The sequence below is a fragment of the Bombina bombina genome, chromosome 3, assembly GCF_027579735.1.
Source record: "Bombina bombina isolate aBomBom1 chromosome 3, aBomBom1.pri, whole genome shotgun sequence".
Lineage (NCBI taxonomy): Eukaryota > Metazoa > Chordata > Amphibia > Anura > Bombinatoridae > Bombina > Bombina bombina.
The window spans coordinates 510,115,805-510,140,863 of record NC_069501.1 but is presented as its reverse complement, the minus strand read 5'-3'; the positions used below and the strand labels follow the sequence as shown (position 1 = coordinate 510,140,863).

The 25,059-nt window shown below is 39.6% G+C and overlaps 12 non-coding genes and 11 pseudogenes across 12 annotated transcripts; all 23 read right to left on the bottom strand.

The window, feature by feature from the left end:
* Nucleotides 1-462: 462 nt before the first annotated feature.
* On the bottom strand, nt 463-581 carry LOC128654901 (5S ribosomal RNA). Its single transcript, XR_008401547.1, has one exon. It is a non-coding gene; the product is annotated as a 5S ribosomal RNA (ribosomal RNA).
* Nucleotides 582-939: 358 nt separating this feature from the next.
* Nucleotides 940-1,058, bottom strand: LOC128654898 (5S ribosomal RNA). Its single transcript, XR_008401544.1, has one exon. It is a non-coding gene; the product is annotated as a 5S ribosomal RNA (ribosomal RNA).
* Nucleotides 1,059-1,426: 368 nt separating this feature from the next.
* On the bottom strand, nt 1,427-1,545 carry LOC128654891 (5S ribosomal RNA). Its single transcript, XR_008401537.1, has one exon. It is a non-coding gene; the product is annotated as a 5S ribosomal RNA (ribosomal RNA).
* Nucleotides 1,546-1,905: 360 nt separating this feature from the next.
* On the bottom strand, nt 1,906-2,024 carry LOC128655108 (uncharacterized; annotated as a pseudogene).
* A 357-nt stretch (nt 2,025-2,381) lies between these two features.
* LOC128654896 (5S ribosomal RNA) lies at nt 2,382-2,500 on the bottom strand. The gene has a single exon (XR_008401542.1). It is a non-coding gene; the product is annotated as a 5S ribosomal RNA (ribosomal RNA).
* A 359-nt stretch (nt 2,501-2,859) lies between these two features.
* Nucleotides 2,860-2,978, bottom strand: LOC128654799 (uncharacterized; annotated as a pseudogene).
* Nucleotides 2,979-3,336: 358 nt separating this feature from the next.
* On the bottom strand, nt 3,337-3,455 carry LOC128654879 (5S ribosomal RNA). Its single transcript, XR_008401535.1, has one exon. It is a non-coding gene; the product is annotated as a 5S ribosomal RNA (ribosomal RNA).
* Nucleotides 3,456-3,813: 358 nt separating this feature from the next.
* On the bottom strand, nt 3,814-3,932 carry LOC128654895 (5S ribosomal RNA). Its single transcript, XR_008401541.1, has one exon. It is a non-coding gene; the product is annotated as a 5S ribosomal RNA (ribosomal RNA).
* Nucleotides 3,933-4,294: 362 nt separating this feature from the next.
* Nucleotides 4,295-4,413, bottom strand: LOC128654897 (5S ribosomal RNA). Its single transcript, XR_008401543.1, has one exon. It is a non-coding gene; the product is annotated as a 5S ribosomal RNA (ribosomal RNA).
* A 362-nt stretch (nt 4,414-4,775) lies between these two features.
* On the bottom strand, nt 4,776-4,894 carry LOC128654943 (uncharacterized; annotated as a pseudogene).
* A 367-nt stretch (nt 4,895-5,261) lies between these two features.
* On the bottom strand, nt 5,262-5,380 carry LOC128655014 (uncharacterized; annotated as a pseudogene).
* Nucleotides 5,381-5,736: 356 nt separating this feature from the next.
* LOC128654845 (5S ribosomal RNA) lies at nt 5,737-5,855 on the bottom strand. The gene has a single exon (XR_008401532.1). It is a non-coding gene; the product is annotated as a 5S ribosomal RNA (ribosomal RNA).
* A 1,907-nt stretch (nt 5,856-7,762) lies between these two features.
* On the bottom strand, nt 7,763-7,881 carry LOC128654967 (uncharacterized; annotated as a pseudogene).
* Nucleotides 7,882-8,243: 362 nt separating this feature from the next.
* LOC128654890 (5S ribosomal RNA) lies at nt 8,244-8,362 on the bottom strand. The gene has a single exon (XR_008401536.1). It is a non-coding gene; the product is annotated as a 5S ribosomal RNA (ribosomal RNA).
* Nucleotides 8,363-8,720: 358 nt separating this feature from the next.
* LOC128654894 (5S ribosomal RNA) lies at nt 8,721-8,839 on the bottom strand. Its single transcript, XR_008401540.1, has one exon. It is a non-coding gene; the product is annotated as a 5S ribosomal RNA (ribosomal RNA).
* A 365-nt stretch (nt 8,840-9,204) lies between these two features.
* Nucleotides 9,205-9,323, bottom strand: LOC128654921 (uncharacterized; annotated as a pseudogene).
* A 361-nt stretch (nt 9,324-9,684) lies between these two features.
* Nucleotides 9,685-9,803, bottom strand: LOC128655143 (uncharacterized; annotated as a pseudogene).
* A 367-nt stretch (nt 9,804-10,170) lies between these two features.
* On the bottom strand, nt 10,171-10,289 carry LOC128654819 (uncharacterized; annotated as a pseudogene).
* Nucleotides 10,290-10,644: 355 nt separating this feature from the next.
* Nucleotides 10,645-10,763, bottom strand: LOC128655126 (5S ribosomal RNA). The gene has a single exon (XR_008401678.1). It is a non-coding gene; the product is annotated as a 5S ribosomal RNA (ribosomal RNA).
* Nucleotides 10,764-11,125: 362 nt separating this feature from the next.
* LOC128654776 (uncharacterized) lies at nt 11,126-11,244 on the bottom strand (annotated as a pseudogene).
* A 358-nt stretch (nt 11,245-11,602) lies between these two features.
* On the bottom strand, nt 11,603-11,721 carry LOC128654892 (5S ribosomal RNA). The gene has a single exon (XR_008401538.1). It is a non-coding gene; the product is annotated as a 5S ribosomal RNA (ribosomal RNA).
* A 357-nt stretch (nt 11,722-12,078) lies between these two features.
* LOC128655166 (uncharacterized) lies at nt 12,079-12,197 on the bottom strand (annotated as a pseudogene).
* A 355-nt stretch (nt 12,198-12,552) lies between these two features.
* On the bottom strand, nt 12,553-12,671 carry LOC128654905 (uncharacterized; annotated as a pseudogene).
* Nucleotides 12,672-25,059: the final 12,388 nt, after the last annotated feature.

Sequence of the window (25,059 nt, the reverse complement as noted above, 5' to 3'; positions counted from 1 at the left end):
GGCAATACTCTCTTCACATCCCTCTGACATTCACTGCACGCTGAGAGGAAAACCGGGCTCCAACTTGCTGCGGAGCGCATATCAACGTAGAATCTAGCACAAACTTACTTCACCACCTCCATCGGAGGCAAAGTTTGTAAAACTGAATTGTGGGTGTGGTGAGGGGTGTATTTATAGGCATTTTGAGGTTTGGGAAACTTTGCCCCTCCTGGTAGGAATGTATATCCCATACGTCACTAGCTCATGGACTCTTGCTAATTACATGAAAGAAAGTATACATAGATACAGAGTTTCCTGCCCCTCTTTCTGCCTGCCTGCCTGTCTGTATTTACAAAAGATAATTATCTTTAATACAATGGACCTCTAATTTTTAGTAATTGCAAGCTACATTTGTTTCAATAAATATTGCTAGTATCAGTAAATATGACGCATGCTTCACTGCTTTAAAAATGAAAAAAAAAAAGCCTACCACACCTGGTGTTCCCAGGCGGTCTCCCATCCAGGTACTGACCAGGGCTGGCCCTGCTTAACGTCCGAGATCAGAGGGGATCGGGTGCATTCAAGGCAGTGTGGCGGTAGACACTTAGCGCTTCTTCCCAACGCTTTTTGTTCTTGCTCATGCTGTCATTCACAGTCTGTAAAAAATTGAAGATTTAAACCGGGGTTAAAATTTAGATGGCAAATATATAAATAAATTAATAAATAGTGCCAGAACAGGCCCAGAATCACTTGCTGACCCATGACAAAAAGTATACATAGATACAGAGTTTCCTGCCCCTCTTTCTGCCTGCCTGCCTGTCTGTATTTACAAAAGATAATTATCTTTAATACAATGGACCTCTAATTTTTAGTAATTGCAAGCTACATTTGTTTCAAAAAATATTGCTAGTATCAGTAAATATGACGCATGCTTCACTGCTTTAAAAATGAAAAAAAAAAAGCCGACCGCACCTGGTGTTACCAGGCGGTCTCCCATCCAGGTACTGACCAGGCCTGGCCCTGCTTAACTTCCGAGATCAGACGGGATCAGGTGCATTCAAGGCAGTGTGGCGGTAGACACTTAGCGCTTCTTCCCAATGCTTTTTGTTCTTGCTCATGCTGTCATTCACAGTCTGTAAAAAATTGAAGATTTAAACCGGGGGTTAAAATTTAGATGGCAAATATATAAATAAATTAATAAATAGTGCCAGTACAGGCCCAGAATCACTTGCTGACCCATGACAAAAAGTATACATAGATACAGAGTTTCCTGCCCCTCTTTCTGACTGCCTGTCTGCCTGTCTGTCTGTCTTTACAAAAGATAATTATCTTTAATACAATGGACCTCTAATTTTTAGTAATTGCAAGCTACATTTGTTTCAATAAATATTGCTAGTATCAGTAAATATGACGCATGCTTCACTGCTTTAAAAATGAAAAAAAAAAAAGCCGACCGCACCTGGTATTCCCAGGTGGTCTCCCATCCAGGTACTGACCAGGACTGACCCTGCTTAACTTCCGAGATCAGACGGGATCAGGTGCATTCAAGGCAGTGTGGCGGTAGACACTTATAGCGCTTCTTCCCAACGCTTTTTGTTCTTGCTCATGCTGTCATTCACAGTCTGTAAAATATTGAAGATTTAAACCGGGGTTAAAATTTAGATGGCAAATATATAAATAAATTAATAAATAGTGCCAGAACAGGCCCAGAATCACTTGCTGACCCATGACAAAAAGTATACATAGATACAGAGTTTCCTGCCCCTCTTTCTGCCTGCCTGCCTGTCTGTATTTACAAAAGATAATTATCTTTAATACAATGGACCTCTATTTTTTATTAATTGAAAGCTACATTTGTTTCAATAAATATTGCTAGTATCAGTAAATATGACGCATGCTTCACTGCTTTAAAAATGAAAAAAAAAAAGCCTACCGCACCTGGTGTTCCCAGGCAGCCTCCCATCCAGGTACTGACCAGGCCTGGCCCTGCTTAACTTCCGAGATCAGACCGGATTGGGTGCATTCAAGGCAGTGTGGCGGTAGACACTTAGCGCTTCTTCCCAACGCTTTTTGTTCTTGCTCATGCTGTCATTCACAGTCTGTAAAAAATTGAAGATTTAAACCGGGGTTAAAATTTAGATGGCAAATATATAAATAAATTAATAAATAGTGCCAGAACAGGCCCAGAATCACTTGCTGACCCATGACAAAAAGTATACATAGATACAGAGTTTCCTGCCCCTCTTTCTGCCTGCCTGCCTGTCTGTATTTACAAAATATAATTATCTTTAATACAATGGACCTCTATTTTTTATTAATTGCAAGCTACATTTGTTTCAATAAATTTTGCTAGTATCAGTAAATATGATGCATGCTTCACTGCTTTAAAAATGAAAAAAAAAAACCTACTGCACCTGGTGTTCCCAGGCGGTCTCCCATCCAGGTACTGACCAGGCCTGGCCCTGCTTAACTTCCGAGATCAGACAGGATCGGGTGCATTCAAGGCAGTGTGGCGGTAGACACTTAGCGCTTCTTCCCAACGCTTTTTGTTCTTGCTCATGCTGTCATTCACAGTCTGTAAAAAATTGAAGATTTAAACTGGGGTTAAAATTTAGATGGCAAATATATAAATAAATTAATAAATAGTGCCAGTAAAGGCCCAGAATCACTTGCTGACCCATGACAAAAAGTATACATAGATACAGAGTTTCCTGCCCCTCTTTCTGACTGCCTGTCTGTCTGTCTTTACAAAATATAATTATCTTTAATACAATGGACCTCTAATTTTTAGTAATTGCAAGCTACATTTGTTTCAATAAATATTGCTAGTATCAGTAAATATGACGCATGTTTCACTGCTTTAAAAATGAAAAAAAAAAGAGCCTACCGCAGCTGGTGTTCCCAGGCGGTCTCCCATACAGGTTCTGACCAGGCCTGGCCCTGCTTAACATCCGAGATCAGACGGGATCGGGTGCATTCAAGGCAGTGTGGCGGTAGACACTTAGCGCTTCTTCCCAACGCTTTTTGTTCTTGCTCATGCTGTCATTCACAGTCTGTAAAATATTGAAGATTTAAACTGGGGTTAAAATTTAGATGGAAAATATATAAATAAATTAATAAATAGTGCCAGAACAGGCCCAGAATCACTTGCTGACCCATGACAAAAAGTATACATAGATACAGAGTTTCCTGCCCCTCTTTCTGCCTGCCTGTCTGTCTGTATTTACAAAAGATAATTATCTTTAATACAATGGACCTCTAATTTTTAGTAATTGCAAGCTACATTTGTTTCAATAAATATTGCTAGTATCAGTAAATATGACGCATGCTTCACTGCTTTAAAAATGAAAAAAAAAAAGCCGACCGCACCTGGTGTTCCCAGGCGGCCTCCCATCCAGGTACTGACCAGGCCTGGCCCTGCTTAACTTCCGAGATCAGACGGGATCGGGTGCATTCAAGGCAGTGTGGCGGTAGACACTTAGCGCTTCTTCCCAACGCTTTTTGTTCTTGCTCATGCTGTCATTCACAGTCTGTAAAAAATTGAAGATTTAAACCGGGGTTAAAATTTAGATGGCAAATATATAAATAAATTAATAAATAGTGCCAGAACAGGCCCAGAATCACTTGCTGACCCATGACAAAAAGTATACATAGATACAGAGTTTCCTGCCCCTCTTTCTGACTGCCTGTCTGCCTGTCTTTACAAAAGATAATTATCTTTAATACAATGGACCTCTAATTTTTAGTAATTGCAAGCTACATTTGTTTCAATAAATATTGCTAGTATCAGTAAATATGACGCATGCTTCACTGCTTTAAAAATGAAAAAAAAATAGCCGACCGCACCTGGTATTCCCAGGTGGTCTCCCATCCAGGTACTGACCAGGACTGGCCCTGCTTAACTTCCGAGATCAGACGGGATCAGGTGCATTCAAGGCAGTGTGGCGGTAGACACTTAGCGCTTCTTCCCAACGCTTTTTGTTCTTGCTCATGCTGTCATTCACAGTCTGTAAAATATTGAAGATTTAAACCGGGGTTAAAATTTAGATGGCAAATATATAAATAAATTAATAAATAGTGCCAGAACAGGCCCAGAATCACTTGCTGACCCATGACAAAAAGTATACATAGATACAGAGTTTCCTGCCCCTCTTTCTGCCTGCCTGCCTGCCTGTCTGTATTTACAAAAGATAATTATCTTTAATACAATGGACCTCTATTTTTTATTAATTGCAAGCTACATTTGTTTCAATAAATATTGCTAGTATCAGTAAATATGACGCATGCTTCACTGCTTTAAAAATGAAAAAAAAAAAGCCTACCGCACCTGGTGTTCCCAGGCAGTCTCCCATCCAGGTACTGACCAGGCCTGGCCCTGCTTAACTTACAAGATCAAACGGGATTGGGTGCATTCAAGGCAGTGTGGCGGTAGACACTTAGCGCTTCTTCACAACGCTTTTTGTTCTTGCTCATGCTGTCATTCACAGTCTGTAAAAAATTGAAGATTTAAACCGGGGTTAAAATTTAGATGGCAAATATATAAATAAATTAATAAATAGTGCCAGAACAGGCCCAGAATCACTTGCTGACCCATGACAAAAAGTATACATAGATACAGAGTTTCCTGCCCCTCTTTCTGCCTGCCTGCCTGCCTGTCTGTATTTACAAAAGATAATTATCTTTAATACAATGGACCTCTATTTTTTATTAATTGCAAGCTACATTTGTTTCAATAAATTTTGCTAGTATCAGTAAATATGACGCATGCTTCACTGCTTTAAAAATGAAAAAAAAAAAGCATACCGCACCTGGTGTTCACAGGCGGTCTCCCATCCAGGTACTGACCAGGCCTGGCCCTGCTTAACTTCCAAGATCAGACAGGATCGGGTGCATTCAAGGCAGTGTGGCGGTAGACACTTAGCGCTTCTTCCCAACGCTTTTTGTTCTTGCTCATGCTGTCATTCACAGTCTGTAAAAAATTGAAGATTTAAACCGGGGTTAAAATTTAGATGGCAAATATATAAATAAATTAATAAATAGTGCCAGTACAGGCCCAGAATCACTTGCTGACCCATGACAAAAAGTATACATAGATACAGAGTTTCCTGCCCCTCTTTCTGACTGACTGCCTGCCTGTCTGTCTGTCTTTACAAAAGATAATTATCTTTAATACAATGGACCTCTAATTTTTAGTAATTGCAAGCTACATTTGTTTCAATAAATATTGCTAGTATCAGTAAATATGACGCATGCTTCACTGCTTTAAAAATGAAAAAAAAAAAAGCCTACCGCACCTGGTGTTCACAGGCGGTCTCCCATCCAGGTACTGACCAGGCCTGGACCTGCTTAACATCCGAGATCAGACGGGATCGGGTGCATTCAAGGCAGTGTGGCTGTAGACACTTAGCGCTTCTTTCCAACGCTTTTTGTTCTTGCTCATGCTGTCATTCACAGTCTGTAAAAAATTGAAGATTTAAACCGGGGTTAAAATTTAGATGGCAAATAAATAAATAAATTAATAAATAGTGCCAGAACAGGCCCAGAATCACTTGCTGACCCATGACAAAAGTATACATAGATACAGAGTTTCCTGCCCCTCTTTCTGCCTGCCTGCCTGTCTGTATTTACAAAAGATAATTATCTTTAATACAATGGACCTCTATTTTTTATTAATTGCAAGCTACATTTGTTTCAATAAATATTGCTAGTATCAGTAAATATGACGCATGCTTCACTGCTTTAAAAATGAAAAAAAAAAGCCTACCGCACCTGGTGTTCCCAGGCGGTCTCCCATCCAGGTACTGACCAGGCCTGGCCCTGCTTAACTTCCGAGATCAGACGGGATCGGGTGCATTCAAGGCAGTGTGGTGGTAGACACTTAGCGCTTCTTCCCAACGCTTTTTGTTCTTGCTCATGCTGTCATTCACAGTCTGTAAAAAATTGAAGATTTAAACCGGGGTTAAAATTTAGATGGCAAATATATAAATAAATTAATAAATAGTGCCAGTACAGGCCCAGAATCACTTGCTGACCCATGACAAAAAGTATACATAGATACAGAGTTAGGAAGGAAAAGAGAGAGGGCGCCACAATAGCGTAATATTGTCTGGTATTGTGAGCAAACATAAGTAGACAAATGGTGTGCTTACCAGAACTAGAGGCACTGTGCTGTGACCAGTGCGTGATAGCTTGCTAGCACTTAACAGTGGCTGGTACACTGGATGGATAACGTTCCTTGGAGTCTTTGCTGGTGCCCCCTAGGCAACCTTTTTCTTGGTATGGATAATTTCAACTGGAAAGTAGAACTTGGTGTGTTGTTGTATGGTATTGGAATACCACAAAGCATAGACAACTTCTTGTAATAAAAACCTTGCGGGTTACCAATAGAGCCAATACTCAGGTCTTCCACTGATTTTACACACTATCGAATTATTCATACACTTATATGACCTTGCATGCAAAACTTGTTTCTATATGCACGGTCAGAGTTATCCAACACACCACAAAACATCAATCCATAGATAGATACAAGCTTGCAGCACGCTTATCATCAGACATGATATAATAATATCACCAAAACAAATATATACACAGTAAGGTAAAGGAGCCCCCCTTTACAAAAGGGAGTCCATTTATTTTGCTATATGTATTCTTTTTTTCCCCATATGCCAACAGCTAGTTAGATCGTAACAATTTCACAGACACAAGTACAAAATTACACTATAAGATCTGTATATCGATTTGTTTATAATGCTTTTTTACAAATCTTCTATATAGGGAATTTTATATATATATTTTTTATTCATTGATGTTTGTGTCATGATTAGTAACAGCTGATAGCCAAGACTGGGCTCTTACAATTGAAAATGCAGTCCTATTGGACAAACACCCAATGACAACTTCCTGTTTTTAATGATACAATGTGTATATAATGCCGGTAAATGTAACCATTTTTATTCGCTTTTATCTGAGGAAACGACTCAGTTGGGGTTGAGAAATGCGTCATATATTAAAGCTTTTTATTACAAGAAGTTGTCTATGCTTTGTGGTATTCCAATACCATACAACAACACACCAAGTTCTACTTTCCAGTTGAAATTATCCATACCAAGAAAAAGGTTGCCTAGGGGGCACCAGCAAAGACTCCAAGGAACGTTATCCATCCAGTGTACCAGCCACTGTTAAGTGCTAGCAAGCTATCACGCACTGGTCACAGCACAGTGCCTCTAGTTCTGGTAAGCACACCATTTGTCTACATATGTTTGCTCACAATACCAGACAATATTACGCTATTGTGGCGCCCTCTCTCTTTTCCTTCCTACATTAGTCTATTCCCTACTCTCTGGGACCAAGAGGAGCTGCCTACGTCTACTTCACCACTTCATCTCAGAAGAAATACATTTATCATCTTCTTTTCCGAAAAGGGACAAACATATTGAAACGAACCAACAGGAATCCCTTTTGTATCAAGGACATAATCACTAACCGGTTTTACGGTAGAGTTGCATACTGACTTTGTTAGTTAAGATATGTTTTATGCTTCATACTTTTTTTCAGCGCGCTTTCTTTATCCCCATCTGGGATAATTCATAGATACAGAGTTTCATGCCCCTCTTTCTGACTGCCTGCCTGCCTGTCTGTCTGTCTTTACAAAAGATAATTATCTTTAATACAATGGACCTCTAATTTTTAGTAATTGCAAGCTACATTTGATTCAATAAATATTGCTAGTATCAGTAAATATGACGCATGCTTCACTGCTTTAAAAATGAAAAAAAAAAAGTGCCTACCGCACCAGGTGTTCCCAGGCGGTCTCCCATACAGGTTCTGACCAGGCCTGGCCCTGCTTAACATCCGAGATCAGACGGGATCGGGTGCATTCAAGGCAGTGTGGCGGTAGACACTTAGCACTTCTTCCCAACGCTTTTTGTTCTTGCTCATGCTGTCATTCACAGTCTGTAAAATATTGAAGATTTAAACCGGGGTTAAAATTTAGATGGCAAATATATAAATAAATTAATAAATAGTGCCAGAACAGGCCCAGAATCACTTGCTGACCCATGACAAAAAGTATACATAGATACAGAGTTTCCTGCCCCTCTTTCTGCCTGCCTGCCTGCCTGTCTGTATTTACAAAAGATAATTATCTTTAATACAATGGACCTCTAATTTTTAGTAATTGCAAGCTACATTTGTTTCAATAAATATTGCTAGTATCAGTAAATATGACGCATGCTTCACTGCTTTAAAAATGAAAAAAAAAAAGCAGACCGCACCTGGTGTTCCCAGGCGGTCTCCCATCCAGGTACTGACCAGGCCTGGCCCTGCTTAACTTCCGAGATCAGACGGGATCGGGTGCATTCAAGGCAGTGTGGCGGTAGACACTTAGCGCTTCTTCCCAACGCTTTTTGTTCTTGCTCATGCTGAAATTCACAGTCTGTAAAAAATTGAAGATTTAAACCGGGGTTAAAATTTAGATGGCAAATATATAAATAAATTAATAAATAGTGCCAGAACAGGCCCAGAATCACTTGCTGACCCGTGACAAAAAGTATACATAGATACAGAGTTTCCTGCCCCTCTTTCTGACTGCCTGTCTGCCTGTCTTTACAAAAGATAATTATCTTTAATACAATGGACCTCTAATTTTTAGTAATTGCAAGCTACATTTGTTTCAATAAATATTGCTAGTATCAGTAAATATGACGCATGCTTCACTGCTTTAAAAATGAAAAAAAAAAAGCCGACCGCACCTGGTATTCCCAGGTGGTCTCCCATCCAGGTACTGACCAGGACTGGCCCTGCTTAACTTCCGAGATCAGACGGGATCAGGTGCATTCAAGGCAGTGTGGCGGTAGACTCTTATAGCGCTTCTTCCCAACGCTTTTTGTTCTTGCTCATGCTGTCATTCACAGTCTGTAAAATATTGAAGATTTAAACCGGGGTTAAAATTTAGATGGCAAATATATAAATAAATTAATAAATAGTGCCAGAACAGGCCCAGAATCACTTGCTGACCCATGACAAAAAGTATACATAGATACAGAGTTTCCTGCCCCTCTTTCTGCCTGCCTGCCTGCCTGTCTGTATTTACAAAAGATAATTATCTTTAATACAATGGACCTCTATTTTTTATTAATTGAAAGCTACATTTGTTTCAATAAATATTGCAAGTATCAGTAAATATGACGCATGCTTCACTGCTTTAAAAATGAAAAAAAAAAAAGCCTACCGCACCTGGTGTTCCCAGGCAGTCTCCCATCCAGGTACTGACCAGGCCTGGCCCTGCTTAACTTCCGAGATCAGACCGGATTGGGTGCATTCAAGGCAGTGTGGCGGTAGACACTTAGCGCTTCTTCCCAACGCTTTTTGTTCTTGCTCATGTTGTCTTTCACAGTCTGTAAAAAATTGAAGATTTAAACCGGGGTTAAAATTTAGATGGCAAATACATAAATAAATTAATAAATAGTGCCAGAACAGGCCCAGAATAACTTGCTGACCCATGACAAAAAGTATACATAGATACAGAGTTTCCTGCCCCTCTTTCTGCCTGCCTGCCTGCCTGTCTGTATTTACAAAAGATAATTATCTTTAATACAATGGACCTCTATTTTGTATTAATTGCAAGCTACATTTGTTTCAATACATTTTGCTAGTATCAGTAAATATGATGCATGTTTCACTGCTTTAAAAATGAAAAAAAAAAACCTATTGCACCTGGTGTTCCCAGGCGGTCTCCCATCCAGGTACTGACCAGGCCTGGCCCTGCTTAACTTCCAAGATCAGACAGGATCGGGTGCATTCAAGGCAGTGTGGCGGTAGACACTTAGCGCTTCTTCCCAACGCTTTTTGTTCTTGCTCATGCTGTCATTCACAGTCTGTAAAAAATTGAAGATTTAAACCGGGGTTAAAATTTAGATGGCAAATATATAAATAAATTAATAAATAGTGGCAGTACAGGCCCAGAATCACTTGCTGACCCATGACAAAAAGTATACATAGATACAGAGTTTCCTGCCCCTCTTTCTGCCTGCCTGCCTGCCTGCCTGTCTGTATTTACAAAAGATAATTATCTTTAATACAATTGACCTCTAATTTTTAGTAATTGCAAGCTACATTTGATTCAATAAATATTGCTAGTATCAGTAAATATGACGCATGCTTCACTGCTTTAAAAATGAAAAAAAAAAAAGCGAACCGCACCTGGTGTTCACAGGCGGTCTCCCATCCAGGTACTGACCAGGCCTGGACCTGCTTAACATCCGAGATCAGACGGGATCGGGTGCATTCAAGGCAGTGTGGCTGTAGACACTTAGCGCTTCTTTCCAACGCTTTTTGTTCTTGCTCATGCTGTCATTCACAGTCTGTAAAAAATTGAAGATTTAAACCGGGGTTAAAATTTAGATGGCAAATATATAAATAAATTAATAAATAGTGCCAGAACAGGCCCAGAAACACTTGCTGACCCATGACAAAAGTATACATAGATACAGAGTTTCCTGCCCCTCTTTCTGCCTGCCTGCCTGTCTGTATTTACAAAAGATAATTATCTTTAATACAGTGGACCTCTATTTTTTATTAATTGCAAGCTACATTTGTTTCAATAAATAGTGCTAGTATCAGTAAATATGACGCATGCTTCACTGCTTTAAAAATGAAAAAAAAAGCCTACCGCACCTGGTGTTCCCAGGCGGTCTCCCATCCAGGTACTGACCAGGCCTGGCCCTGCTTAACTTCCGAGATCAGACGGGATCGGGTGCATTCAAGGCAGTGTGGCGGTAGACACTTAGCGCGTCTTCCCAACGCTTTTTGTTCTTGCTCATGCTGTCATTCACAGTCTGTAAAAAATTGAAGATTTAAACTGGGGTTAAAATTTAGATGGCAAATATATAAATAAATTAATAAATAGTGCCAGTACAGGCCCAGAATCACTTGCTGACCCATGACAAAAAGTATACATAGATACAGAGTTTCCTGCCCCTCTTTCTGCCTGCCTGCCTGCCTGTCTGTCTTTACAAAAGATAATTATCTTTAATACAATGGACCTCTAATTTTTAGTAATTGCAAGCTACATTTGTTTCAATAAATATTGCTAGTATCAGTAAATATGACGCATGCTTCACTGCTTTAAAAATGAAAAAAAAAGAGCCTACCGCAGCTGGTGTTCCCAGGCAGTCTCCCATACAGATACTGTCCAGGCCTGGCCCTGCTTAACATCCGAGATCAGACGGGATCGGGTGCATTCAAGGCAGTGTGGCGGTAGACACTTAGCGCTTCTTCCCAACGCTTTTTGTTCTTGCTCATGCTGTCATTCACAGTCTGTAAAAAATTGAAGATTTAAACCGGGGTTAAAATTTAGATGGCAAATATATAAATAAATTAATAAATAGTGCCAGAACAGGCCCAGAATCACTTGCTGACCCATGACAAAAAGTATACATAGATACAGAGTTTCCTGCCCCTCTTTCTGCCTGCCTGCCTGTCTGTATTTACAAAAGATAATTATCTATAATACAATGGACCTCTAATTTTTAGTAATTGCAAGCTACATTTGTTTCAATAAATATTGCTAGTATCAGTAAATATGACGCATGCTTCACTGCTTTAAAAATGAAAAAAAAAAAGCCGACCGCACCTGGTGTTCCCAGGCGGTCTCCCATCCAGGTACTGACCAGGCCTGGCCCTGCTTAACTTCCGAGATCAGACGGGATTGGGTGCATTCAAGGCAGTGTGGCGGTAGACACTTAGCGCTTCTTCCCAACGCTTTTTGTTCTTGCTCATGCTGTCATTCACAGTCTGTAAAATATTGAAGATTTAAACCGGGGTTAAAATTTAGATTGCAAATATATAAATAAATTAATAAATAGTGCCAGAACAGGCCCAGAATCACTTGCTGACCCATGACAAAAAGTATACATAGATACAGAGTTTCCTGCCCCTCTTTCTGCCTGCCTGCCTGTCTGTATTTACAAAAGATAATTATCTTTAATACAATGGACCTCTATTTTTTATTAATTGCAAGCTACATTTGTTTCAATAAATATTGCTAGTATCAGTAAATATGATGCATGCTTCACTGCTTTAAAAATGAAAAAAAAAAACCTACTGCACCTGGTGTTCCCAGGCGGTCTCCCATCCAGGTACTGACCAGGCCTGGCACTGCTTAACTTCCGATAACAGACGGGATCGGGTGCATTCAAGGCAGTGTGGCGGTAGACACTTAGCGCTTCTTCCCAACGCTTTTTGTTCTTGCTCATGCTGTCATTCACAGTCTGTAAAAAATTGAAGATTTAAACCGGGGTTAAAATTTAGATGGCAAATATATAAATAAATTAATAAATAGTGCCAGTACAGGCCCAGAATCACTTGCTGACCGATGACAAAAAGTATACATAGATACAGAGTTTCCTGCCCCTCTTTCTGCCTGCCTGCCTGTCTATTTACAAAAGATAATTATCTTTAATACAATGGACCTCTATTTTTTATTAATTGCAAGCTACATTTGTTTCAATAAATATTGCTAGTATCAGTAAATATGACGCATGCTTCACTGCTTTAAAAATGAAAAAAGAAACCCTACCGCACCTGGTGTTCCCAGGCGGTCTCCCATCCAGGTACTGACCAGGCCTGGCCCTGCTTAACTTCCAAGATCAGCTGGGATCGGGTACATTCAAGGCAGTGTGGCGGTAGACACTTAGCGCTTCTTCCCAACGCTTTTTGTTCTTGCTCATGCTGTCATTCACAGTCAAAGTGCATACTTGTCTATAATGTGTGCATAGACATGGCATAGAATCTGATTGATCAATGTTGCTGCAATATTGTTCCAAAACGATAAAGTAACTGCTGACATATTGGCAAAATATTTTAATAGTTTCCAGTTTAACATTGAAATTGCAATAATAATGTAAACATTCAAACCTCTCATCTGCGTATATGTAAGATTGAGTGAGAAACTGATTAAAGATGCAGTAAAGTCCTAATGATATAATATGTATGGTTCAAGTTAAAGATTAATGTCTTCATATTAGCTACATGCCTGTCGACTTTCCAAATCTTCAAGCTAGTATGTTTTGTTGTTGTGTGATGTGTGTTATTTACATATATGTATGTATTGTGATTATTTCCCACATATGTTTATTTATAGAAATCAGTATACTATAGCATTTGTTGTTCCTTCAAAAACATGATAAATAGAATATTTTATAATAATATATTTTAATTTTACGTAATTCCTAATGGTTTATTATGTTTAAATCCGGATGTTAAATATGGGTAAATTATTGATAATTTGTTCCTATTTGTCATAATACAATAAATTGTGATTTATATTTGATGTAACGTAAATTTCAGTTATGATTTTGACCTTTTACTGATGTTCACACATGTAAAACACATAACTACAGTGCCAAAAAGTCTATTTCGTGATCTATTTATTATTGCGAGACCTACGCAAGAATTTATATATTAGCACAAACCGTAGATCTCCCGTATTATGAGTTGAAAAAGAGAAAATTATTGCGTGCATTACGAAAAGAGGCAGATCACGTGCACGAGCATGTATTCCCCAAGAAGTTGATGGAGGAGAGAAATAAAAAAAATCATTTCAACACCTGTTGTGCGCTAAGCCCCTGTCAAATCATAAAAAAAGTTTTTAATGATTAATTAATAAAAAAAAAGTTGAGTGGTTTTCTGGTTTAAATTTTTCTGACCACACCCCCCCCAGGTACCCACCCACCCCCTCACTCCACCGGTGCCACCACCAGATGCGATCCCAATGATCATCCCATGAATGAATCCATCATCCACATTACGTGCACAATGGAGAGGCAGTGAGCCGTTCAGCTGCCCTCCATTGATTGCGCAACATGGATACTTGTTAGTGTTACTAGCTCACTATGAGCTAGCACCACCCAGTGGTATTTCGCCGGACTTATACCACACTCCAATAGAGGCGGTTCTCCAAACCGCCTCTATGATGGAGCTAATTCAGACAGCCAATCAGCTATCAGCGCTGCTGAGGAGGCTTGCCTGGCTAGGACATGAATGACATCAGTCGGACTGATACTGGCAGGAACACTAAGTGAAGCAGGAGGGAGCTGCGGCCGAGTACTGAATACTCACGTGTCACTCTGTGTGTTAGTGTCAGTCCTGTCACCGTGTTGTTGCAGCAGGAAACTGAGAGAGCTGACTGAGAGCAAGCTAGAGGATGCCAGTTGTGGACTAAGACTTGCAGTGTGTAGCAGACTCCGGAGCTCATCTGCCCAGTCAGTTACCCGGCAAGAAGAAGTGACTTCCGAGCAGTTACCAGTGCTGCAGCTGCTTGAGTGCAGTGCTGTCACTCCACTGCTGTATTGTATCAATATGTATGGAACCAAAAAAGATAGTGTTTGGTTCCAGGGGGGGAGTTTAATATATGTTACACTGCAGTTCAGTAGGAAATAGTTATTGATGAGTAGGCAGCTACACAGACATTAACTGTAACAAGAGCTGAAGTTTATGCATTCTGTTATATGATGTTCTTTTAATAAATTTGTTAAAACTGCAACTGGAGTCTGAGAGCCTCTCTTGTAAACAGCAACTTTATACATGGTGGCAGCAAATGTTATTTGAGAAATACGCCAAAAGAGGATATGGCAGGTTTAAAACCACCAGGTCTGCTGGATTTTCAGGCAAGGAATCTGTCTCAGGCATGGAAGAGGTGGAAAGAAGACATTCTTTTATACACAGACCTTATCATGGCTGACAAACCAGAGGAGATGAAGGTAAAGTTGTTTCTGTACTTAATTGGAGAAAAAGGCAGAGAGGTAAAAGACACCCTTCTCCCAGAAGCAGCAGCTCCCACACTAGCTCTGCTAATTAAAGCATTTGATGATTATTGTGAGCCAAAGCAAAATGAGACTGTGGAAAGATATAATTTTTTTTCAAGATGTCAGAGGGAAGATGAAGGAATAGATGCTTATGTCACAGATCTGCGTACACTGGCAGCCACTTGCAACTTTGGTAATATAAGAGACTCATTAATCAGGGACAGGATTGTATGTGGCACAAGAGACTCTAAACTTTGGGAATGCCTACTGAGAGAAGTGGATTTAACACTGGAAAAATGTATTCAAATAGGTAGAGCTGCTGAGCTGTCTAAAGAGAGTGTGAAGATCATTGAAAGTTCCAGCACCAGTGCAGTGTCAGTCCGTAGGATGGACACAAGTTACAACTTTAGGAAGGGTCATAACAGAATGACAATGACTCCAGACAGGACAATACAGTGCATCTATTGTGGAAAGCATCATGAGAAACTGAAAGAAAAATGCCCAGCATTTGGAAAGCAATGTAAAGGGTGTGGTAAAGCAAATCATTTTATTAGCCAGTACAACAGTACAAGCTGTCTATAGAGAGACTGAAGACTTAGAGGAATATGAAGACATTCTGGGTCTGACCTTGGAACCAGCTTTTCAGATTTGTACGTTTATGAAAGCAGTAAGCAGATTTCCATCAGCTTTGTTTGCTACTATGCTAATTGACCAACAAGCTGTTAGATTCCAAATGGATTGTGGAGCAGACTGTAATGTCATTCCAGCAAGGTTGGTGAAAGATAAATCTAAAATTTTACATTGTGATAAAATGCTAAGGATGTATAATAAGAGCACACTGAAACCAATATGGAATATGTAAGCTTAAAATAAGAAACCCATGCAACCAAAAGTTGAGTTTGTTGTAATTGACACAGAGGTGTGTAATCCTATACAAGGAAGTAGAGCTATACAAGCTATGGATCTGATCTCAGTGCAACACCAAAATATCCTAAACGTTGAACAAGACGGCAACCACCCAGATGCCACTGTGTGGGGCTGGTCAGCCATCAATAAAGAGTATGCAGATATTTTTCAAGGAGTAGGCTGTCTAGAAGGAAAACTAAAATTGGAAGTGGATGCTCTTGTACAGCCTGTTAGATTTCCAAAAAGAAAGGTTCCTGTGTCATTACTCAAACCCCTTAGAGAGGAGCTTACCAGTTTAGAAAAACAGGGCATTATAACTCCTGTAGAGAGAAGTACAGACTGGATTAGTAGTATGGTGGTAGTGAAAAAACCATCAGGGAAGTTAAGAATTTGCATTGACCCTAAGCCTCTGAATAGGGCTTTGAAAAGGAGCCACTATCCTTTGCCAACAATTGATGATATTCTCCCTGACCTAGCAAAAGCAAGGATTTTTTCAGTATGCGATGTCAAGAGTGGATTTTGGCATATTGAATTAGAGGAAGAATCCAGCAATTTGACCACTTTCTCTACTCCTTTTGGCCGATACCGCTGGGTTCGAATGCCTATGGGTATTAGCCCAGCCCCAGAAGTGTTCCAGCGAAAACTAAATCATGCACTGGAAAGGCTACCAGGTATCAGGATCATTGCAGATGATATTCTGATTGTAGGAGAAGGCGATACCGATGTGGAAGCTATTCAAGACCATGATCAAAAGTTGAAATTACTAAATCGTTGTAGAGAAAGACACATCAAATTAAATCCAGAAAAATTTCAGCTAAGGAAAACAGAAGTGCCATATATTGGACACTTATTATCAGCCCAGGGACTTCAAGCAGATCCAAATAAAGTAAAAGCCATCACTGAAATGCCCAGACCCTCAGATGTTAAAGGAGTACAGAGATTTTTGGGGATGGTGAACTATCTTTCTAGGTTTTGTGAAAACCTCTCAGATGCAGGTGAACCACTGCGGCAACTAACCCAGAAAGGTACAGTGTGGGAATGGACAGAGGTGCAGGAAGAGGCATTTCAGCAGATCAAATCAAAAATCAGCAGTGCACCAGTGCTTAAATATTATAACCCAGATGAACCTTTAGAACTTCAATGTGATGCATCAGAGAAAGGTCTGGGAGCAGCACTGATGCAAGGTAAACAACCAATCGCTTTTGCAAGCAGAGCAATGACAGAGACAGAGCAAGGTTATGCACAAATAGAGAAGGAGCTATTAGCAGTCCTATTTGGAATGGAAAAATTTCACCAATTCACATTTGGGCAGACAGTAGCTGTACAATCAGACCATAAGCCCCTTGAAAGCATCATGAAAAAACCCTTACTTAAAGCACCAAGACGTCTTCAGCGTATGATGTTACGGCTTCAGATGTATGATGCATGTATCAGATACTGCTCGGGGAAGTCTATGGCGGTGGCAGACACATTAAGTAGGGCTTATTTAGAAGAAGGTTCCATGGAGGGTTCTGTGGAGCACCAGATTGAAACTATAAACATGCTCCAATATCTACCCATCTCAAACAGGAGACTTGTTGCTATACAACAGAGCACAGAAAAAGACAAGACTTTATAAGCAGTAAAGCGAATTGTGATGAGTGGCTGGCCTCATGCTAAGGAACAGGTACCCCTAGAGGCTTCACCATTCTACCACATACGTGATGAATTGAGTGTACAGTATGGTGTTCTATTCAAAGGTGAGCGAGTAGTTATTCCATCTGATCTCCGAACAGATATTATGTCTCGAATACATTCTTCACATTTTGGTGTAGAAGGATGTCTACGCAGAGCCAGGGAGAGTATTTACTGGCAAAGGGGAACACGTCCAATTCACTTATCTTGGGGCAGCCCCACCATATGTGCATAAGTGAGCCTACTTGACCGCAGCCTCTCCAACAATTGGCATTTGTCATAGGGTATATTTGTGCTAATCTTTGGGGCGTGTAATACCATCTACTGAGAAGCTTCATATTTGTCTCCCGGAATCTCACTGAGGATCTCGAGGAGTTCATCTCAGAGATGATATCTAACCATTCCTTTTCAGAAGGCTTAGAGTTTAGTTCTTCTTCCCACTTTTGTGTATATGTGGGAAGTGTGCGAGATGTTCCTTGTGTTAGTAGTTTGTATGTGGTGGATAGATATCCCCTAGATATTATTGTCGTGTAGCAAAGGGATTCAAACAGGGTTAATGCCCTGCATAATTTGTTTTTCTCGGGATGTGAGCTGATCATATGAGCTAGCTGATGGTATTTAAACCAGTGGTCAAAATGTGATATGCCTAGATTAAGCAATTCTGCCTGTGTGCGTAATCTACCATTGTCAAGCAATGTATGAAAGGGTAGTAATGTGTGTATGGAACATGTCGCATTTGGGTTGGCATTTTTCTCCCCTTTCACTAAAGTTGGTGTAAGTGGAGAAGGATTAGAAGAGAGCATGCTGTCCTTTTTGAGCATTCTGTCCCATTGTTTGAGTGTTTCGGTAGTGAGCCACGAAGGTGTAAGTAACGTTTTCCGTTGTGATCCTGTCTCCCAGCATATACTACCGAGGTTAGTGTAACTGGCCATTTCTCTTTCTAACGTTACCCATTCTTTATCATTTTCGTCCTTACACCAGTTAATAATGCGGGTTAAGTGCACTGCAGATTTATATAACGTTAAATTTGGGATTCCCATTCCCCCTCTCTCCTTAGGCATGTACATTGTCTTCATTGATACTCTAATCATATGCTTAGACCAAATAAAGGTATTGATGGTGTTTTGTAGGGACTACATATATTGTTCAGGTATGGGTATAGGTAATGCCTGTAGCAGATACAGTATCTTTGGGAGTATCATCATCTTCATGGCGCTAATTCGGCCTAACCATGACATAGACTTGTATGTCCAATCCTGGAGTTCCTGCTTAACTCTTTGTTGTAATGGGAGAAAATTTAAGGGAAATAGTTTGTCTTTATCGCTAGACACTTGTATCCCCAGGTATTTAATAGAGGTGTTATTGTGCTTATATGAAAATGTTTGTTGTATATGCTGTATGGTATTTTGAGTGTTGTTAAAGCTGAGGAATTCCGATTTAGATTCATTGATTTTGAAATATGACACTTTGCTGTACCTAGAAAATTCTGTGGAAAGCGCCGTCAAGGATTGTATTGGATTTGTGAGTGTTAACAATAACGCTGAAATTTTTGTGCTCTTTGCATGGGATTGCCAATAAAAAATTTTCACTGTGAGCTAGCTGATCACTGTGTACTAGCTGTCCAGTGTCATAACGCTTAAACATTGTGCTTATTGCATGGGACTGCCTATAATATTTGCTACTGTGTGCTAGCTGACCACTGTGTGCTAGCTGTCCATTATCAATATTCCATCACATTCAGATCTCATATGTTACCTGTCTGACACTATCCCTCACTAATATAGGATAGCATGTGCAGCTAGGGTATAGTGTGTTTGGAATATTTATAAACCATTAGCATATTTTGTGCTATTTGTACTAGGTGTGCACACATTCAGGGTTAAATAATTTGATGTCATGTGTTGGTATACATATATTATGTCTTGACTATTGGTGATATATGGATTAGAGATGTAACTCCATTATTAAGATATTAAATCTTTTGATTCATTTATAAAAGAGTGCTTGATTCCCTATCTCCTATATAGTTCATTGAATTGTATGTCCTATTTCTTGTCTTATAGTTTGCTATAAAAAAAATAAAAATATATATATATATATTTATTAAGCTTTAAAGGGAGACGTACAATTTTAAAATTGCTTATATTTTAGGCTATTAGCGAGATATCAGCACTTGTTATTAAATCATATTTGATTCACTAATAATTTCCTATATTTTATTTGCTATTCACGGTGGATAAAGGCTAAACCTTTTTTCAATAGGTATAAGGTTACAGACACAGAGATTGTTTTTTGACCATATACAAAGAGATTTTTTCCCTCATCAATCATATGAAATAAGTTTATATGTGCAATATACAGATAATGGTTCAACTAGGTTGAGATAGTTTATATATTTAGTTCACTTGATTTTACACATTTGTAGATTCCTAAATTCCATAACCCCATGTGAAACTCCTTCCTTCACACTCAACCTACGGTAGTGTTTGCTTTATATAATAGTTTAAATAGACAGAGAGATTCTTTTTTGCGCCCTCTATACTATTTGTTTTTATTTAGGAACTTTTAGAGGAGGCTCCTAGAGAGAGGCCTACACTCCACTAGTGCACCTTTATCTCCACTTCCACATTCTGTTAAATAGTACATAAAATAGTGATTATTTCATATTGCAAAAATGTTTTGTGAACGTAATCAACTCTATATTGTTTGTATGTAGATAATTATGTATGTATGTGATGATATTTGTACAGAGATCTAGCTAAATGACTGTATGTTCATGTATGTCTATGTGAGTCAATGTAAAATGGCTGTGTGCATTTTTTTCTAAACCTGAGATCTCGTATCTTTGATCTGTTATAATGTTTTGGTGCAATATTTTAATACAATGTAATTTATTGTACAGTGTTTCTATGAGTCTAAGTTTACTTTGTATTATATTTTTGAAGTGATTTCTGAAGGTTTTTGGTTGCGATATATCTATAACTACTGGTCTTGGATAGCGGAATGGATTTGTGTGTAAACGGGGATTTTTGTTGCGCTATGGAGGTTTTTTCAAACTTCTAATAGCTGCATTATGGAAATTGATGCGTTATGGCCATAACACACCAAGTTGAGCCTTAACGCACAACTTGTAATCTAGATATCTGTTTTGGATTTTAAAGTTTTTCTTTGCTAAGCAATATTCATGTCAGGGTGCCAGGAATCAGACTGAGACGAGAAGTGCAAAAATAATCACACCTTTATTAATAACAACAAAAAAAAAAAGTCCACAAGTCAAACAACAAGCCAGGAGTCAAAGCCAGAGCTGGTAATCAGACGAGCCGAGTCACGAGCAAAAGCGAGTAATCAGATGAGCCGGAATCAGGAACAAGGAGAACAGCAGAGTCAGGAACAAGCCAGGGATCAGGAGGGACGTCAGACAGCCAGGTAATACACTGGAACTCACAAACAGGTCTGAGACAACGCAAGGGCAAAGCATACTGAACAGAGGCCCATTAACTAATAAGTGATGACATCGCAATTCTGAGACTGCAACCTGTCTCACACGGATGATGTACACCAGTCTGGCCATAAGAGGGCATGCTGGAAATGAGCAGCATCACACACTCTGCACCAGACTCAGCAAGAGAGGTGAGTAAAATGGCTGCCAGCAGCACATGGCAAACAAAGCAGGGAAAAAACCCTGACAATTTGTGTGCAGACATAAATTACCAAAATTGATTTAAAAGCTAACTATATATTTCTAACATGGTTTTACTCTCATGTTTGGAAATGTTAATAAACAGATACAACAATATATGTTTAAACAATTATACATTGTTTAGAAATGCTTGTTCAAATACAATGCAGAAAAGTAAACAATCAGCAAGATTACAAGTTTTGCGTTAAGGCTGTGTGCAAATAGCGCATGTGTTATTGCGCACTTTTTGTTGCTCAAGTCTGAAAAGAACGTTGTTACGCATCGCGTTAACACGAATACCGTGTTTATTTCACTTGCGTATTCATGACCACGTAATGGATACCCCCATTGAGATCAATGGAACCAGAAAAAAAAAACTGAATTTTCATCTAACACTCGATATTGCGAGAACTTACACATTGCACATACAACTTAATGGACAGAAATAATATTCATGTCAAATGTACAAACAACAATCACTCACACAACATAGCAGATTCACATTTAACTATCACAATTATTTACAACAAATACTACATTCAAACATTTAGACAAAAACTATGATTTACAAAATACGTTTGGATCTGCATCACGGAAACAAATAATAAGAAATTAGATACTTATACATAAAGGAAACATTCGCATTGGCGATTATGAAAGATTTAATAAAAATACTTATTTAGAACAGTTAAATACAATAGGATCAAAAATTATTACTGGGATTTTGCAATACTAAATTTTGATAATGTTCTGCAAACGATCACTATGACATCATCACATTATACACATTCCTTAAAAACATATGTTGATTCAGAAACTCAATCTGAGCATGCGTAAATTCAAACAACTACTACTGCACACATACAAATCTTTACAGCAGCACACCTGTGCTGTTGTGAAGATTTGTATGTGTGCAGATGCTTCATGATGAGTTAAATGCTTAATGATGTACCAGTTTGCAATGTAAACGAGGTACAGGTGTGCTGTTATGAAGATGGACACGTTGATTGTATTGCTTTTTCGAGATAGGTACAGGTCTAGGAGTCAGAGAGAGATAGAGTGTGAGAGAGATAGAGAGAGAAAGTTATAGTTATGTACGAATCTGTCTGGTTGAGTGTGCGAGTGCTGCTTTGTTTTTCATTCATTACACATAGTTAAACATATTTACATTAATTTACAGGAAAACACATTTAATACCTACATACACATAGCAGTAACAACATACACACATTCCATATCCCATTCCCTTTAAACCTATACCCATCCTTTCCTCAGTCTCACACAAAACATATCTATAGTTATATTCTGTTGATTTTATACCAACCTATTGTTTCCATACCCTCATTTATTCCATTTTTATATGTTTGTCTTTGTTTGTTCCTACACCTTACCCTTTTTTATAAAACCCATTCACAGTTTGAGCACTATTTGGTTTAGTTCTTTATTTTGACCCCTTTCATTTGTGCAACTTCACCTTCTGAAAAAGTATGGCAGGGAGGAGGAGTAGGGAGGAGAGTGGGAGGGGAAGAGGAATTAGAGAGAAAGTGGGAGAGGTCAGGGTGAGTGAGCCAAGCCATCTTGTTGAAGACGAACAAGTGGCTGGGCCCAGTGGGGCAAGGCAGGAGCACAGCAGGGCGCAATACAGTACGGAAAATACGAGAGGCTCACATCACATGGGAGACCCAGGCAGAGGGACGAGCGGTATACCATGGAGGAGAAGGAGACTCTGATAATGGCCTATATGCTATGAGGCTGCAGGCACAGAAGACCACCCCTGCAGTGAAGAAAAGGTTGTGGGATCAGGGATGCTGTCAACACATTGGGGAACTTCTGGAGGGACCTGAAATCCATTCGGCACTGCTACCGGGACTGCAAAAGTGAGCTAAACAAAAAGATGGCGAGGGAGAGGAAAGCATCTTCCGGGACCGGTAGCGGGCCAGAGCAGAGATTTATCTACAGCCGCTGGGAGGAAATGCTGTGTCCCAACATCTCTGAGGTGTCCCTAGTCGGGATCCAAGGAGGGATCAATACTGGGGACCTGCACTTCATATCTTCTGTTAAAGACATTTAATAATCACTTTTCATCCACTTCACAACTCATTTACACTCAAAATAAATTATGGATATGACAAACGCAATTTCGCGTTTTTAAACATTCACAAAACGCATTCAGAATTACCTTGAGAAAGCTTTTCTTCAAATAAAATTATCACATTAGTATCTAGTCTCCAGATTATCAGATAGATTACGAGTTTTGCTTTATGAGTGAAAAAGCATCGTTATGCTTCATAACGATGCTTTTTCACCAACTTCGCTATTACAAGTCTTGTCAGAATAGCTGCACCGCACACCTTTTTGGCCATCATGCAACATCAGTACCGCACTTTAAGAAAAGTCCTTTTTCAAGGTAGGAGGTCGAATGCGGAGCTATACCATACGTGCAGCAGAGCGTTCGCGCTGTGGGAGAACACACGCCATACACCTTGATGCAGAAGGGCCCCGTAGTGCCTATAGGAATAGGAGCACTGGGGTGAAATATAGCCTCTGAGACGAGGCAAGCATCATCGACCATAGGCATCGACAAGCTGAGTCCCACTTGTCAGGGACGGTGTGGGAAGCTGCACTTGCTGACTCCTTACCGCGTCTATCAAAGAGCTGGATGGAGGCTAAGATAGCAGACCCGCATACCAAGCCATAAGTTGCAGGCTCAGGATCCTCCCATAATCTCTGCCGAGTATGGAAGTTGCAGTGGGTGGCGTCCACACGCCAAACTATGTAATGTACCTGGCAGAGTAGGAGGTGAGCCACAAAGACCATCTACCAGGAACTGCGGTAGCAAAGGGAACAACCGGAGCCAAGCATACAGACCTGTTAGAGCTGGGCCCATACCTGCATGGGATTTGAGTATTTAAAATCATCAGCACAAGGTAAACGATTGGTCTACAACAAGAGGTCCTGTCTGATTATACAGCCATAGAGCTACGCACAAGCGATTCTACGGTGGATATTCTGTTAACATAAAGAAAGAAAGTAACCTTACTTTTTATGTTATCATCTTGCTTGTGGGAACGGAGGATACAAAAGTGGGCTAAGTGCACTAAAAAGCTGTCCTAAGATCCCAGGTTTTCACAGAGGGGTGTCAAGGTAAACGGTTATTTATATTTAAAAAGAGCTAAGGAGGAGGGAAAGGGGAAAGAAAATAGAAAGTCGGCAAAAATTACACTGTGAAAAATTAGTCTGTGAACATCGGTGTTACACCTCTGTAAAGAGTTGGGCTACGTGGGTGCTTAGAAGCCTGAACATATAGACAGATAATAGGATGGGCTAAAACTGTGGATATACGGCCACACCTATCACAATAAGACCATAGCCTATCTTTTCCCTTTTTGTCTGTGCTGTTGGTTTGTTGGATCATTACAAGTATGGAGAGATATTACTTGGACATTCCTGGACATTTATTGCTGACAGGGGAGAGAGGGGAGAAGAGGGGAAGGGTGAGGTGGTAACAGAAAGAAAGCAAAGTTGTGAGGGGTTGCTGGAAAAAGTGATATATTCTGTTACAGAGCTTAAGTTTATATGTATTTTTTTTTGGGGGGCACTGACTCCTATCACAATCTTTTTAGATATGTTTAAAGGTGTATATGGTAACGTGACTGAACTAGAATATAAAGCATCAAGGAGCAACTCCATATTGAATGCAATTTTTTAACAACTCAAAAAGTAGTAAAAAGTCAGCTAGAGGAAGGTAATAGAGTACCAAGGAAGATCTGAACCTTTACTGGGCATATTAGAACCGTATAGGAGGATTAACTAGGTTATTTTCCCTTAAAGAACAGCTAAATTGTTGAGGGTAAAACTATCAGGCCGCAGAAGAGCAAGACTGCACTATAGTCATAAAAACATAATTTATGTAAGAACTTACCTGATAAAATCATTTCTTTCATATTAGCAAGAGTCCATGAGCTAGTGACGTATGGGATATACATTCCTACCAGGAGGGGCAAAGTTTCCCAA